Source organism: Lacerta agilis, chromosome 2, assembly GCF_009819535.1.
Source record: "Lacerta agilis isolate rLacAgi1 chromosome 2, rLacAgi1.pri, whole genome shotgun sequence".
Classification (NCBI taxonomy): Eukaryota; Metazoa; Chordata; class Lepidosauria; order Squamata; family Lacertidae; genus Lacerta; species Lacerta agilis.
Window position 1 is genome coordinate 112,871,625 of NC_046313.1, and position 16,149 is coordinate 112,887,773.

Sequence of the window (16,149 nt, forward strand, 5' to 3'; positions counted from 1 at the left end):
GAATAAAAATGTCTTCCACGGTTCCCCAAAGTGCAGATTGACAGGGATGCTATTCCACAGAACAGGGACAGCCACACTACAAGCCCTGCCAGATCTGAGCTTATGTACAGTGGGCTTCTGAGATCTTTGGAAATGGCAGTAATTTTTCCTCCAGACTGCAGCGATGTGCTGGGTACAGAAGGGATAAGGCGGTCTCTCAAGTACATGGAAACCACAAGGAAGCTACCAGCATTTATATTCTCTGGCAACGCTCCTGTGCTATTAACAGCCTGACACACGGTGGGTTCAACAGGTGCAGCTCCCCATCCAGATCACTGGGCGATCAGATGTAAGAGTGACTGTGGGTCCCATGTTGCAGTTACGCAGAAGGGGCTGACCGGAACCAGCACAGCTTGCGGAAGGGCAGTGCTTGGCATATGACCTATGAGTCTCCATGTGCAGCACCGGCGTTAAATGTTATGATGCCTCCTGTTTCCCTGCTCACTTGTGAAACAAGCTCTTTTGTGCCAAGGCTTGAAGGGACTCCCATCTGAAACCCCGGAGAGCTGCTGTCAGTCACTGCCGTCAATACCGAGCTATTTCTTTTTATTAATTTATTAAATTTGTCAGTCGCTTTATCTTGCCCAGGGCAACCCAAAGCAACTTAAACACCGATTGAAATGGCCTGATTCAGAAAAAGGCAGCTTCCTCTCTTCCTCGGCGTTAACCGCAGCCATCAAATATATAAAGAAGCGAAACATAAAAGCCAACAGGGACTGAACCCTCAAAACAAAACTTATCCAACTAAAAGGGAAAAGGGAGCTAACAGCTCAGAGGCAGGACAGCTGCTCTGCATGCAGAAGGTCTCCGGTAGGGCTGGGAGAGGGTGTCCCCTGCCTGAGACCCTGGAATGCATCAACTAAGCTCTACTCATAATAGATCCACTCAAGTGAATGAACCTAGATTAGTCAGGTCTGTTCGCTTTAGTGGATCTGCCTTGAGCAAGTTTAGAAATGGCACCATTGGAGAGCTGCTGCCAGTCAGTGTAGGCAAGTCTAAGGTAGACGAAGCAACTTGGTATAAGGCAGCTACCTTTGTTCCTTTGCAACTTGTCCCCAAGGAACTAGAAAAAAATTAAACACACTTGTCAAAAATCCCCTCTTCTGCACAACTGCTAAAAGACCCAGGAATCTCCCTTTCCTTGAGAAGGTACCTTCTACGGAGTCAGGCCACTGGCCCATCAAGCTAAATACTGTCTACACTGACTGGCAGCAGCTCTGGAGGGTTTGGGGGCAAGGGACAACCCTACCTGGAGATGCTGGGAACTGAACCTGGCACCTCCTGCATGCAATACAGGTGCTCTACCCCTGAGCTACGGCCCTTGCCCTTTCGATGAGGATCAACTAGTAACCTCTCCGCGCTTCACCTGCTGAACATCTGCCTGCTGCGCTAAAAAAGAAGAAAAACACACAGAAACCTGATTTGGGAACCTGCCAGAGGGAAATGAGTAGCTAGAGATGGGTGCAAGGTTAGTGACAGAAACAGCCCACAAATCCTAACCTGCAAAGGCACATATGCATTTTTAACCCCCAACCCCCAACCCAGTGCAGGATCCCTCCGCGCGCCCCCCACTCAGGGCCCCCCCCCCCATCTCCCCACTCCTATTATCCAAATCTCAAGGCTTTGCTTCTTCTTCTCCTCCTCCTCCTCCTCGCCCGCCCGTCTGCCTTTTGTCCTTCAATGCAGAAGCCCCAGCTTAAAGCTCACCCTTGGAAGGCAGCACCCCCTCCCCCACGTGGGAGGCAGGAGGCGTGGCAGGAAGGAAGCCAGGAAGGAAGAACCCTTCTCTATGGATGGCCTTCACTTCCGGCTCCCCAGTTTTCCCGCGACTTGTCTAGGCCCCCCCGCAGCTCTTTGGCCACCTTAACTCTTTCAGCACCACGTCACCGCAGGCACTTGGCCTCGCCGGTCTCTCAAAGGAAGGGTAGCGCGAGTGACGTAGCCCTTCCTTTCCCATGCATGCCCCCCCCCAAAAAAGTTTGCATTTTTATATGGAAATTTTTGCAATTGACTTTGAACTCATCCTTCCTGAGAGAGAGACCAATAACAAACTTACCGGCCCGACTGATATGTTTTGCAAGGGATATTGATTTATTGGTTTTCGGTTTTAAATCATCACCTGCTTTTTTTTAAATAAGAATTTATTGGTATTTTAACAAAATACAAAAAAATACATATAAAATACAAAATACAAAATACAAAACAAAAAACTAATACAATACATAAAAACTGAAACAACAAAAACAAACAACATTCAAACATCTATTTAACTATTCTTATTTATAATCTTACTTGGGGGACTTCCTCACGCCCTCTCTTCTGCGTTCATTTCAAATGTACTGTAGTAACTTTATAACCACTTTAACTCTTCTTTTAAATCATCACCTGCTTTTATCTACTATTTATTTCTTTTTAAAAAGTTTTATCAGCTGCTTGTGATGTGTCAGTTTGTTGCTTTGATGTGTATAGCATTGTTTTGACAGCTCTAATGCTTCCATCCCTTTTTCTGTTTTAATTTTTTTTTAATCAACCTAAAAGAAACGGGCAGTTGGAAGGGACCCCCAGGGATCATCTAGGCCAACCCCCTGGCAATGCAGGAATCTCAGCTCAAGCATGCAGGACAGGTGGCCAGCCAACCTCCAAGGAAGGAGAGTCCACCACCTCCGGAGGGAATCCTTTCCACTGCTGAACAGCTCTGACAGTAAGTTTTTCTGTGGGTCCATCTCTCTTCTGTCATGTGACGAAAGACGCATGAGAGCAGGAACAGATATTGATGCCTAACTGCTGTAACTGTCCTTCTGTAACTGCCATTCTAGTCTGTAACTGTCGGTCAGTGCTGTGTGAGTTAGTTAGTTACCTCGGACTGTGGTGACTAGTTTCTCTCAGAGTGCGTGCTGGTATAGAAAAGAGCCTGTATTCTATATGTGATCTCTTTTTAAGAAGAAGTTTATTTTATTTTTTTCAAATCATATTTATTAAAGTTTCCAGTACAACAAAAATCATATGAAACATTCCGAATTACATTCCAAATTATTTCTCCAATTATCAATAAAACAAGAAAGGTTCCAAATCAACCGAATTATTATTTTAAATTTTATTTAAGGCTTCCCATGCTTCAAATTCCAGAGGTTTTTCATCTTAACTATTGTCCTTTGTTTTCGCATTCCAATACTTTCACAGCCTCTGATATAGGTGGGTAGCCGTGCTGGTCTGCCATAGTCAAAACAAAATAGAAAATTCTTTCCAGTAGCACCTTAGAGACCAGCTGAGTTTGTTCTTGGTATGAGCTTTCGTGTGCATGCACACTTCTTCAGATACCGTGCTGGTCTCTAAGGTGCTACTGGAAAGAATTTTCTATTTTGTTTAGCCTCTGATATGTTCCAACAGGCAAGATAAATCAAAGCAAACATTGGTGTCTCTGTGTGGATTTAAGTCCGTATTTCCAATAAGAAGAAGTTTATTTTAAACTTAATAAAGTTTTTTTTTTAATTATTTCAATGAAGAACTCTGCTTAAATAATTCCCACTGCGTGTCATCTTCACAGAGGACTCCGCACGGGGTGGGGGCTTCAGATCAGCCAGGATGAAGCTCACTGGGTGAGCACTGGCTCTCTGCCTAACCTACTTGCAGGTACAGGTAGGTAGCTGTGTTGGTCTGCCGTAGTCAAAACAAAATAAAAAATAAAAACAATTCCTTCCAGTAGCACCTTGTTGTTGTTGTTCAGTCGTTCAGTCATGTCCAACTCTTCGTGACCCCATGGACCAGAGCACGCCAGGCACGCCTATCCTTCACTGCCTCCCGCAGTTTGGCCAAACTCATGTTAGTAGCTTCGAGAACACTGTCCAACCATCTCATCCTCTGTCCTCCCCTTCTCCTTGTGCCCTCCATCTTTCCCAACATCAGGGTCTTTTCTAGGGAGTCTTCTCTTCTCATGAGGTGGCCAAAGTATTGGAGCCTCAGCTTCAGGATCTGCCCTTCCAGTGAGCACTCAGGGCTGATTTCCTTCAGAATGGATAGTTTTGATCTTTTTGCAGTCCATGGGACTCAAAAGTCTGCAGAATATTTCCTAAACCTTTTACAGTTGTTGTTCAGTCGTGTCCGACTCTTCGTGACCCCATGGACCAGAGCACGCCAGGCACTCCTGTCTTCCACTCTCTCCTGCAGTTTGGTAGCTTTGAGAACACTTTCCAACTATCTCATCCTCTGTCGTCCCCTTCTCATTGTGCCCTCCATCTTTCCCAACATCAGGGTCTTTTCCAGGGAGTCTTCTCTTCTCATGATGAGGTGGCCAAAGTATTGGAGCCTCAGCTTCAGGATCTGCCCTTCCAGTGAGCACTCAGGGCTGATTTCCTTCAGAATGGATAGTTTTGATCTTTTTGCAGTCCATGGGACTCTCAAGAGTCTCCTCCAGCACCATAATTCAAAAGCATCAATTCTTCACCGATCAGCCTTCTTGATGGTCCAGCTCTCACTTCCGTACATTACTACTGGGAAAACCATAGCTTTAACTATACGGACCTTTGTCGGCAAGGTGATGTCTTTGCTTTTTGAGATGCTGTCTAGGTTTGTTATTGCTTTTCTCCCAAGAAGCAGGCGTCTTCTAATTTCGTGACTGCTGTCACCATCTGCAGTGATCATGGAACCCAAGAAAGTGAAATCTCTCACTGCCTCCATTTCTTCCCCTTCTATTTGCCAGGAGGTGATGGGACCAGTGGCCATGCAGTAGCACCTTAGAGACCAACTAAGTTTGTTCTTGGTATGAGCTTTCGTGTGCACGCACATTTCTTCAGATACACGAAAGCTCATACCAAGAACAAACTTAGTTGGTCTCTAAGGTGCTACTGGAAGGAATTTTTTATTTTGCTTTGACTACCTTGCAGGGATGTGGGGGGGGGGATGAGGAGGGAGAGAACTGCGTACGCTGCGTTGAGCTCCTTTTGGGGGGGGGGAAGGGGGGAATATAAATGCAATAAATAAACATCTTGACCGAAGCGCTACCAAGGGATGGATTTCGAGAACCTGCGAGTCAGAATGGAGCGGGGAGGGTCCTTCTATGCAAAAAAAAAAAAAGCTTGCAAAAAAGGGCTGCTGGGGACAATCAACCTTGCACGGCTCCATCCAGCAGAGGGCAGGAGGGGAAATCGGCAGATCGCCCGGGGAAAATGCACTTTGCACTTTCCCAGGAATCCTACCAAGGCTCCTCCTCTTCCTCCCTCCCTTCTTCCTTCCCTCCATTTCTCCCTCTCTCCCTCTGTCTCTTTCTCCCCCTTTCTCTCTGTCTCTTTCGCTTCTTATGTAAGATCCTAGGCTTGCAATCTGAAGTCGCCCTTGCAAATATAAATAAACCGTAAATTAGGAGACCCTTCTCCCCCCCTTTTCCAATAGGGCGCGTTTTATTTGATATTTCAAGCAATGCTAGTTGATGCGTGGATGAGACAGGACTGGGGAACCGGGTGGGTGCCGCTTCCAAGTTTTTAACGCCGTTGCAAACCAGCAGCCAACTAGTGAAAAACCCAAGAATATTGATTCAGACCATCGGTTTCCAAGTTATCTGGTATCTCCAGCTAAGGCTGGGAGAGACACTCCCTGCCCAAAATCCTGGAGAGCTGTTGTCTGTTCAGTGTGGACAGTGGTCTCACTCCACAAAGCTGCCTCTATTCCCAGAGGAGTTGTATAGATGCTCCAAACATGCAAGGTTGACACCCACTGTGTGTGTGTGTGTGTGTGTGTGTGTGTGTGTGTGTGTTTGTGCTTTCCTTTCATTAGCTAAGCCAGGAGCTCCCGATCCCAGTCAGTGAAGCACTTCCTTAGAGCAAGATTGCCCTTGTATGTTTGCAGCCGACTCCCATCACCTTTGCCACAAGTGGCTGAAGCCAGAGACACACACCAAGACTCAGATCCTGGACCTGGCGATCCTGGAGCAGTTCCTGGCTGCCCTCCCCCCGGAGATGGAGAACTGGGTGAGGGGATGCAGAAAGGAGATCAGTTCCCTGGCCAAAGGTTTCCACCTGAGCCGGGCAGAGGACATGAAGCAGGAGGAGGAACAGCAGCAGGTGAGAGATGGCTTCATCCAGGCGCTTACAATTTAGGTCAGTGGTTTTGAATACAGCGGAACTTTGGTTCTCGAACGCCTTGGTACTCAAACGACTTGGAACCCAAACACTGCAAACCTGGAAGTAAGTGTTCCCGGTTTGCGAACTTTTTTCGGAAGCTGAACGTGCTCCGTTTTGAGTGTTGCCACACTTCCGTTTTGAGTGTTATGCTGCGGTCTCTGTGTTTTTGTTTATGCAGCTCTTTTTGTGACTGTGTAGAACCCAGTTCAGCTACTGATTGATTGTGTGACTGCGGTACATGGTTTATTGCTTTCATTTTATGGATCAGTGGTCTTGTTGGATAGTAAAATTCATGTTAAATTGCTGTTTTAGGGGTTGTTTTTAAAAGTCTGGAACGGATTAATCCATTTTTCATTACTTTCTATGGGAAAGCGCGGCTTGGTTTTGGAACGCTTTGGTTTTGGAATGGACTTCCGGAACGGATTAAGTGAGGAACGGCTTAGGGAGCTGGGTATGTTTAGCCTGGAGAAGAGAAGGTTAAGGGGTGATATGATAGTCGTGTTCAAATATATAAAAGGATGTCATATAGAGGAGGGAGAAAGGTTGTTTTCTGCTGCTCCAGAGAAGCGGACACGGGGCAATGGATTCACACTACAAGAAAGAAGATTCCACCTAAACATTAGGAAGAACTTCCTGACAGTGAGAGCTGTACGACAGTGGAATTTGCTGCCAAGGAGTGTGGTGGAGTCTCCTTCTTTGGAGGTCTTTAAGCGGAGGCTTGACAGCCATCTGTCAGGAATGCTTTGATGGTGTTTCCTGCTTGGCAGGGGGTTGGACTGGATGGCCCTTGTGGTCTCTTCCAACTCTATGATTCTATGATTCTATATTATGGGAATGTGGTCAAAGCATCAGGAGAAACAGTCAGCTCTGTGCAACCTGCCATCCATGAGAAATTGTTTGGGTTCCCCCCCCCCCGTTACTTTTATTGATTTTCCAGCTTATTACAAATCTTGCCAAATTAATTCAATTTAATGTTGTTGTTCGTTGTTGTTCAGTCGTTCAGTCGTGTCCGACTCTTCGTGACCCCATGGACCAGAGCACGCCAGGCACCCCTATCCTTCACTGCCTCTCGCAGTTTGGCCAAACTCATGCCAGTCGCTTCGAGAACACTGTCCAACCATCTCATCCTCTGTCGTCCCCTTCTCCTTGTGCCCTCCATCTTTCCCAACATCAGGGTCTTTTCTAGGGAGTCTTCTCTTCTCATGAGGTGGCCAAAGTACTGGAGCCTCAACTTCAGGATCTGTCCTTCTAGTGAGCACTCAGAGCGGATTTCTTTGAGAATGGATAGGTTTGATCTTCTTGCAGTCCATGGGACTCTCAAGAGTCTCCTCCAGCACCATAATTCAAAAGCATCAATTCAATTTAATACAATTCTCCAAAACTGGCTCCCACTCTCTTTATGAGGCACGTCCATGATAAACCCTGGTTGCTGCTTATAATCTCAATTTATCTCTAGATGCCATTCCCCAATTTTTTAACGATATTATTTATCCATCAGCTGTCCTTCTATATCCCTGTATACAGCAAAAAACAAACAAGTAAACCTTAATAGATATATTCCATATCAGCAGGTATGGTTTGTTTTTCCAGAGTCCGGTGTTGTTTCCCAGCTTCGTATTCCGTGTTCAAATACAGTCTTTTCCCAGTTTAGCTGGAAATTCTCTGCTTGCTTCCAAAGCCACTTCAGACATTCCTCCCCAAAGATAACAGAACCACAGCTAGTTCCAGAAGGGAGTGCCCCCTCCCTCCGTGGGGAATTGTTCCCATGAAAAAAAGTCTGTACCGTCAGCGGCAGAGCATATAATAAATAATAAAATTTTTATTTATACCCGCCCTTCCCAGCCAAAAAAAACGGGCTCAGGGCGGCTAACACCAATTAAAATCACAGCAAAAAACATAAACACAATCAATTTAAAATAACAGATTAAAATACAAATTTAAAAATTCAATATTAAAACTGCAGTCTCATTTTCAAATAACCCACCAATAAAAGAATGAAGCATAAATATTAAACAGAAACCAACCCAAAGGCCAGGTGGAACAGCTCCTTCTTGCAGGCCCTGTGGAAAGATGCCAAATCCCGCAGGGCCCTGGTCTCTTGTGATAGACTGTTCCACCAAGTCGGGGCCAATACTGAGAAGGCCCTGGCCCTAGTTGAGGCCAACCTAGCATCTTTGTTGCTCGGGACCTCCAAAAGATTATTATTTGAGGACCTTAAGGTCCTACACGGGACATACCAGGAGAGGCGGTCCATTAGGCGGTTCCGCACTGCCCAGGGATGGCACAATCCCGAGGGGGGCGTGGTGTGGGGTGTGCCCTCCCAGGCACAGGATAGCTGCTTGGGTGCCCGGAGCGGCACACGCGCCCTGCAGCCACAGGCGGAGCGAGTCGCCCATGGGAGTGGAGTCAGCTGCTCACAAGCGAGCAAGCCACCCATGGTGGACATTCAGTGCGCTGCTCTCCGCAACTCCTAAGCCTCCCCATAGCTGTCAAGACCTTCAAACGTCACCTTTGATAGCTCTCTCCTCCAATAATTTGTGTAATCTTTTAAAGCCATCAAAGTTGGTGGCCAGCACTGCCTCCTTGGTGGGGGTGTGTGTGACCCCCCCCCGGTGGGCGGAGCCAGAGGCAAAAAGTGGGTGGCGCAATGAATATGACTCTTAACTTTGGTATAGTAAGCATCCTTCTAGCTGTGCAAGCAAGAGGCATGCTCACATTTCAGTGGTACATTCCAACTGGAGGCATGCTCACATTTCAGTGGTACATTCCTTGAGGAGATGTGGCCTTGGAGGGGGGTTCAGAGGGCCGGACAGAGAGGTCATGGGCAACAGACTCTCAAATGGCCAGATCTCATTGCTATGCGACTGTAATAGTGGTTCCGTAGAAACATGACAGCATATACTTTTTTCCTGCCCAGCTTATTCGGCAGCCCGGTCTAGATTTCTGCCTCCACTTCTGATAGGACAGGCTGACAGAACCCAGGAGGCTAAATTAATTCATTTACTGAATGATGAGGAACCAAGTAGATCTCTTACAGTCGCTAGATTTTTGATAAATGTCCTATCCCAGAAAAAGAGAAATGGGTCACTGCATAGTTTCAATACTTTAACTAATACTAAGTATCATTAAGAGGAAATTAAGTTATTAATCAACTCTTAAATTAAGTTTTAGCTGAATCCCTATGCTGTATATGTATTAACTAAATTGAGGTAAAATGTTCTTGATGGGTTGCTAGATTTGATATTGTTTAAATTGCAGCGTTGCTGCCTCGTGTTGTTTTTTTATTGTCTTACGTCAAGTTGTTTTAAATTCTATGTTTCGTTCGCTTGTCTGATTTGTTCTTGATATGGGCCAATGGCCGTAATAAATTTTACTACTACTACTAGAGAGGTCTGGAGGTCCACATTTGGCCTGAGGTTCCCCCCCTCCGTTGCAAAGGTCTAAAATGCCCTCCGACCTTCTTTTGTCTCCCACAGAATTACAGAACTGGAGAATTAGAAGGGGCGTCTAGTCGGATGCCCCGCAATGCAGGAATCACAGTCCTGGTCTTGCAGCCGCCACCCCCAGACAAGAGACGCCGCTGCGTTGCAAAAATGATGGTGACGTTTTCTTCCAGAACTTCTGCTTCTCTACGTGGAGCAGAAACTGTTTCTGGAGAGCTGCTGAATCGGGTCCAGGAAGAAGGAACAGACAGCTGTGCAGGATCTGCCCCTTCCCCTCGGCTTCTGGTACAGTTGCCCGATGTGCAAGCTTTGAATGCCCTGCATCAGGCATAGGCAACCTTGGCCCTCCAGATGTTTTGGGACTACAACTCCCATGATCCCTAGCTAACAGGACCAGTGGTCAGGGATGATGGGAATTGTAGTTCCAAAGCATCTGGAGGGCCAAGGTTGCCTATGCCTGCACTGCATAGTTTCTGTTTTCTTTTTGCAAGTCAGATACCGTATTTTTCGTTCCATAGGGCGCACCTCGTTTTTAGAGGAGGAAACAAGAAAAAAAATATTTTCCTGGTTTTCCTCCTCTAAAAGCCCTTTTTTTTAAGGATCAGCTAAAAGTTTTGCAGCTTTTTTTGCAAAGGGAAAAGCCCTGTTTTTCTGAGGATCAGCTAAAAGTTTTGCAGCTTTTTTGCAAAGGGAAAAGCCCTGGGTTTTTTGAGGATCAGCTAAAAGTTTTGCAGCTTTTTTTGCAAAGGGAAAAAGCCCTGGGTTTTTTTTTTTTTGTTTTTTTTTGAGGATCAGCTAAAAGTTTTGCAGCTTTTTTTGCAGAGGGAAAAGCCCTGGGTTGTTTTTTTTTTTTTGAGGATCAGCTAAAAGTTTTGCAGCTTTTTTGCAAAGGGAGAAAAGCAAAGCTCCTTTTGTAAAGGGGGGAAAGCAAAGAGGAAAAACTCCATTTTTATGGGATTCAACTCACACTTCTGCAGCTTCTAAAGGAAAGGGAGCCATTTCTACAGTTTCTAGACAGATAATCTAATCAGCCAGTCACATGTCACTGGGGAAACAAACAACCTCCCTCTGCAGCACATTCAACAATGGAGCAAGAGAGGGCTCTTGTGCTCAGGTCCTGCATCCCATTGGGGCTTCTGGGCTCTTCAGAGATCCTTTGGATTCTGCAGAGGAACCTGCAGTCAGCTCACGTTAACTACCTCTTTGGATTGCTAAATTATCCGTGAGATAAAGCTCTTCCCTTTTTTGTGCTTTCAGGGCCCGGTGACCTTTGAGGATGTGGCCGTGCATTTCACAGAGGAGGAGTGGGCCCTTCTGGATCCGGGCCAGAGGGCCTTGCACAGAGAAGTCATGGAGGAGAATTACAGGAACCTGGCCTCTCTGGGTTAGTCTCCTCCTTCTCCTAGCGTCTCTACCTGTAATTAAACCCATTATGGTGGTGTCATCAGCAAACTTAATAATTGCAGTAGATGGGTCAGATGAAATGCAATCATAGAATCCTAGAGTTGGAAGAGACCACAAGGGCCATCCAGTCCAACCCCCTGCCAAGCAGGAAACGTCATCAAAGCATTCGTGACAGATGGCTGTCAAGCCTCCACTTAAAGACCTCCAAAGAAGGAGACTCCACCACACTCCTTGGCAGCAAATTCCACTGCCGAACAGCTCTCACTGTCAGGAAGTTCTTCCTAATGTTTAGGTGGAATCTTCTTTCTTGTAGTTTGAATCCATTGCCCCGTGTCCGCTTCTCTGGAGCAGCAGAAAACAACCTTTCTCCCTCCTCTATATGACATCCTTTTATATATTTGAACATGGCTATCATATCACCCCTCAGCCTTCTCTTCTCCAATCATACGTATACAACAAATACAGGTATGGACTTAGCACGCATCCCTGTGGAGTGCCAGTGCTGAGATTCAGGGAGGTAGATGTAACAGACCCAATCCTCACTGTTTGTGACCGGTCTCTCAGAAAGTCTTGAATCCAATCACAGATGTTAGAAGAAAGGTCCAGGTCCCTTAACTTTCCAATGAGAATATCTGGAAGGATGGTATTGAAAACCTGATGCATACCAAGGGCTGGATACAACTAAATAGTTCTGCTAGTGGGATGTAAAATGAACCCCACAAGTGCCGCGGGTCTATTTTTCTCCTCTCTTCTGCTTGTGTGCCCCTCCGAATCAGTTCTGGCAAGTTGGGAGAACATCAGGCACAACACAAGGGGATTAGGAGAGGGGAGATTTTGTCGCCTGGCAAGTGTGGTGTCAAATTTCCTCTGGGCTTCCAGAGCTCTATAATACAGAACCTTCAATTTTGAGGGTCTGATCTACAAAGCAAATTTATCTGACCTACCAAGACGCCACTGATTTTGGCAGCACACGCAAAGAGATGAAGGATGGGTGCAGCCCAGAGCTCTGAGAGCCAGTGTGGTGTAGTGGTTAAGAGCGGTAGACTCGTTATCTGGGGAACCGGGTTCGTGTCTCCACTCCTCCACATGCAGCTGCTGGGTGACCTTGGGCTAGTCACACTTCCCTGAAGTCTCTCAGCCCCACTCACCTCACAGAGTGTTTGTTGTGGGGGGAGGAAGAGAAAGGAGAATGTTAGCCGCTTTGAGACTCCTTCGGGTAGTGAAAAGCGGGATATCAAATCCAAACTCTTCTTCTTCTTCTTCTGATGAGGATGAAAACCTACTCCTTCCTGCTTCTCAGACTGATCTGAGAACTCCCAGCCCAGCTGATATGCACAGTTCAGGTGTGAGGTGGGGGCTGTGTGCTTGTGTGTGTGTTTTGTGTGTACATGCAAGGGTGCATGTGTGAGAGAGACAATGTGGAGTGGCCATGCTCACCTTTGGCCATACTTACCTTCAGCACGCGGCCCCCAGGAGCATTGATCAAGGGTGAAAGTGGCCCTCAGTCTTAGTGACCATCAACAGTGGCTGCCCCCTGACTATCCTTGGGCAAAAAAAATGAAAGGCACAAATACAGGATGGGTGACACCTGGCTTGAGAGCAGTACATGTGAAAAGGATCTAGGAGTCTTGGTAGACCACAAACTTGACATGAGTCAACAGTGAGATGCAGCAGCTAAAAAAGCCAATGCAATTCTGGGCTGCATCAATAGGAGTATAGCGTCTAGATCAAGGGAGGTAATAGTACCACTATATTCTGCTCTGGTCAGACCTCACCTGGAATACTGTGTCCAGTTCTGGGCACCACAGTTCAAGAAGGATACTGACAAGCTGGAACGTGTCCAGAAGAGGGCAACCAAAATGGTCAAAGGCCTGGAAACGATGCCTTATGAGGAACGACTTAGGGAGCTGGGTATGTTTAGCCTGGAGAAGAGAAGGTTAAGGGGTGATATGATAGCCATGTTCAAATATATAAAAGGATGTCATATAGAGGAGGGAGAAAGGTTGTTTTCTGCTGCTCCAGAGAAGCGGACACGGGGCAATGGATTCAAACTACAAGAAAGAAGATTGCACCTAAACATTAGGAAGAACCTCCTGACAGTAAGAGCTGTTCGACAGTGGAATTTACTGCCAAGGAGTGTGGTGGAGTCTCCTTCTTTGGAGGTCTTTAAGCGGAGGCTTGACAGCCATCTGTCAGGAATGCTTTGATGGTGTTTCCTGCTTGGCAGGGGGTTGGACTGGATGGCCCTTTTGGTCTCTTCCAACTCTATGATTCTATGATCCTTCCCCTTCTGTTTTTCACACAGACGTTAGTTGGGATGGTTCTCGAACTTTGGTGTCCGTTCCTCCCTGATCAGGTCTCCCTTTGTATTCCTGCAGGTGATGGGAGGGAGAGCAGTGAAGAGAAAGAACAGCAGAGACTTGAAACTGAAGCAGAAGAGAATTTTAGGAACGACACTATTGTTCCAGGCAGTGCTGGCTTCAATGAAACTCCGATGCTGGAAAAACATCATACAGGCAAGAAACAGGAAAACGTCTTTCCTTGTGTGAGAAACCCAGCTAGAATATTGAATCCTAGCACCCTTCGAAGAAAACATGACAGGGATAAACCGTTTCAATGTTCAGAGTGTGGAAGGAGCTTCAAGTACAAGTCACTTCTGCATCTGCATGAAAAAACCCACACAGAAGGGAAACAGTATAAATGTTCAGAGAACAGAAAGAGTGTCCGTCTGAACTCCAGGCTTCCTGCTCATCCACAAATCCACACTGGGGAGGAACCGTATAAGTGCTCAGTGTGTGGAAATAACTTCGCTGATAGCAGGAAACTGTCTAAACATGAAAGAATCCACACTGAAGGGAAACCGTATAAATGTTCAGAGTGCGGAAAGTGTTTCCGACAGACCTACAACCTTTTTAATCATCAGAGAATCCACACTGGAGAAAAACCATACCATTGCTCAGAGTGTGGAAAGGGCTTCACAGACCGTAGTGGCCTTACTCGTCATCAGAGAACCCACACAGGAGAGAAGCCACATAAATGTTCCAATTGCGGAAAGAGCTTCAGCCGCTACAGTCACCTTCTCAGTCATCAAAGAATCCACACGGGGGAGAAACCGTACAAATGCTTAGAGTGTGGAAAGGGCTTTACTCAGAGCTCTGCGCTTCTTTCCCACCAAAAAGTCCATACAGGAGAGAGACCGTTTAAATGTTCTGAGTGCGAAAAGTGTTTCCGCCTGAGCTCCAAACTTCTTGATCATCAAAAAATCCACACGGGAGAAAAACTATATAAGTGCTCTGTGTGTAAAAGTAGCTTTGCGTACAAGAGACACCTTTCCTTACACGCAAGAATTCACACAGGATAAACCATATAAATGCTTAGAGTGTGGGAAGGGCTTCACTCAGAGCTGTGTGCTGTTAAATAAAGAATCCATTCAGGAGGGAAACTATGAATGCTCAGTGTGTGGAAAAAGCTTAAGAGATCATAGTAGCCATTCTCGTCATCAGAGAAGCCAAATAGAAGCCACATAAATGTTCCAGTTGTGGAAAGAGCTTCAGCCAGAATAGTAACCTTAATTATTGAGCACTCCATACATGTGAGTTTGGGACGAGCTTCAGTTGTAGCCAAACCCTTTGCTTTACACACAGGGGAGAAAGCATTTTCATGTTCAGTGTGTGGAAGGTACCTGTCCGACCATAAGCTACTAATTATCAAAGGGCCCATACAGGTGAGAAGCTGTATAAATGTTCAGAGTGTGGAAAGAGCTCAGCCAAATCAATAGCCTCATTAACCACAAAATAATCCAGAGAGAGAATATCATTGTTTGGGATGTGGAAAGGGCTTCAGCTGAAGGGTACGTCTTAGTATGGAATGCGGATGGCACTGTGATCTTAACCACTGAGCCACTTGAGCTTGCAGATCATAAGATTGGCGGTTCGAATCCTCGCAATGGGGGTGAGCTGTTGCTCTGTCCTAGCTCCTGCCAACCTAGCAGTTTGAAAGCATACCAGTGTGAGTAAATAAATAGGTACCACTGCGGTGGGAAGGTAAATGGTGTTTCCGGGTGCTCTGGCAATCGTCACGGTGTTGTGTTGTGCCAGAAATGGTTTAGTCATGCTGGCCTCATGGCGCAGAAAAGCTGTCTGCAGACAAACGCCGGCTCCCTTGGCCTGAAAGCGGAGATGAGCGCTGCATCCCCATAGTTGAATTCGACTGGACTTAACCATCCAGGGGTCCTTTAGTGTACATCAGAAACCCCATACAGGAGCGAAATCATATAAAGGTCCACTGAATGAAACTAAAGCCATGTTGGTGGCTTTAGTTTCCATTAGTGAAGAGAACCATACACAGTGGTACCTTGATTCTTGAATGGATTGGGACCCAAACAAATCGGCTTCTGAACGCTGCAAGCCTGGAAGTAAGTGTTGTGGTTTGAGAATGTTTTTTGGAAGCCGAACGTCCAAAATGGCTTCTGCGGCTTCCGATTGAGTACAGGAAGCTCCTGCAGCCAATCGGAAGCCGTGCCTTGGTTTTCGAACAGTTTCAGGAGTTGGATGGACTCCCAGAATGGATTAAGTTCGACAACCAAGTACCACTGTAGTTGCCATGGAAAGAGTTTTCAGGTGAGCAGAGTGGTTGCATATCGCCACCAAATCCACACAAGGGAATAAGTCATTTAAATCCTCAGTCAGATGTGGTATCTGTCACAAGGAACAAACTTACACAGGAAAGACCATAGTTTCTTTTGCACATAATGCCAAAACATGGTTAACAGAAGAAGAGCTTGCTGGGTCAGGAAAATGGGTACTCTCCATTCCTGTGGTTTCCCGCAAGTGGGGACAGAACATTGCTCAGAGCACAGCCTCCATCCTCCTCCATTGATATACTTACCCTCCTTTAATTTCTCTAAACCTCTCTTCAAGGCATCCAAGTTGGTGGCCGTCGCTGTTTCCTGCTGGGGTGAATTCCACTGTTTTAGCTATGTAAAATAAGTACTTTCCTTTACCTGTCCTGAATTTTCCAGCTTCATTGGATATCCACAAGTTCTAGTGTTGTGAGAGAGGGATAAAAAAAACTTTCCTCTATCTACTTTGTTCCTGCCATGCATAGTTTTGCAAACGTCTGTCATGTCATCTCTTGCTTGCCTTTTCTCT

General features: G+C 46.2%; 1 pseudogene; it reads left to right on the forward strand.

Moving 5' to 3' along the window:
- LOC117042830 overlaps positions 1–16,149 on the forward strand; it is a 41,455-nt pseudogene that overhangs the window by 15,283 nt on the left and 10,023 nt on the right.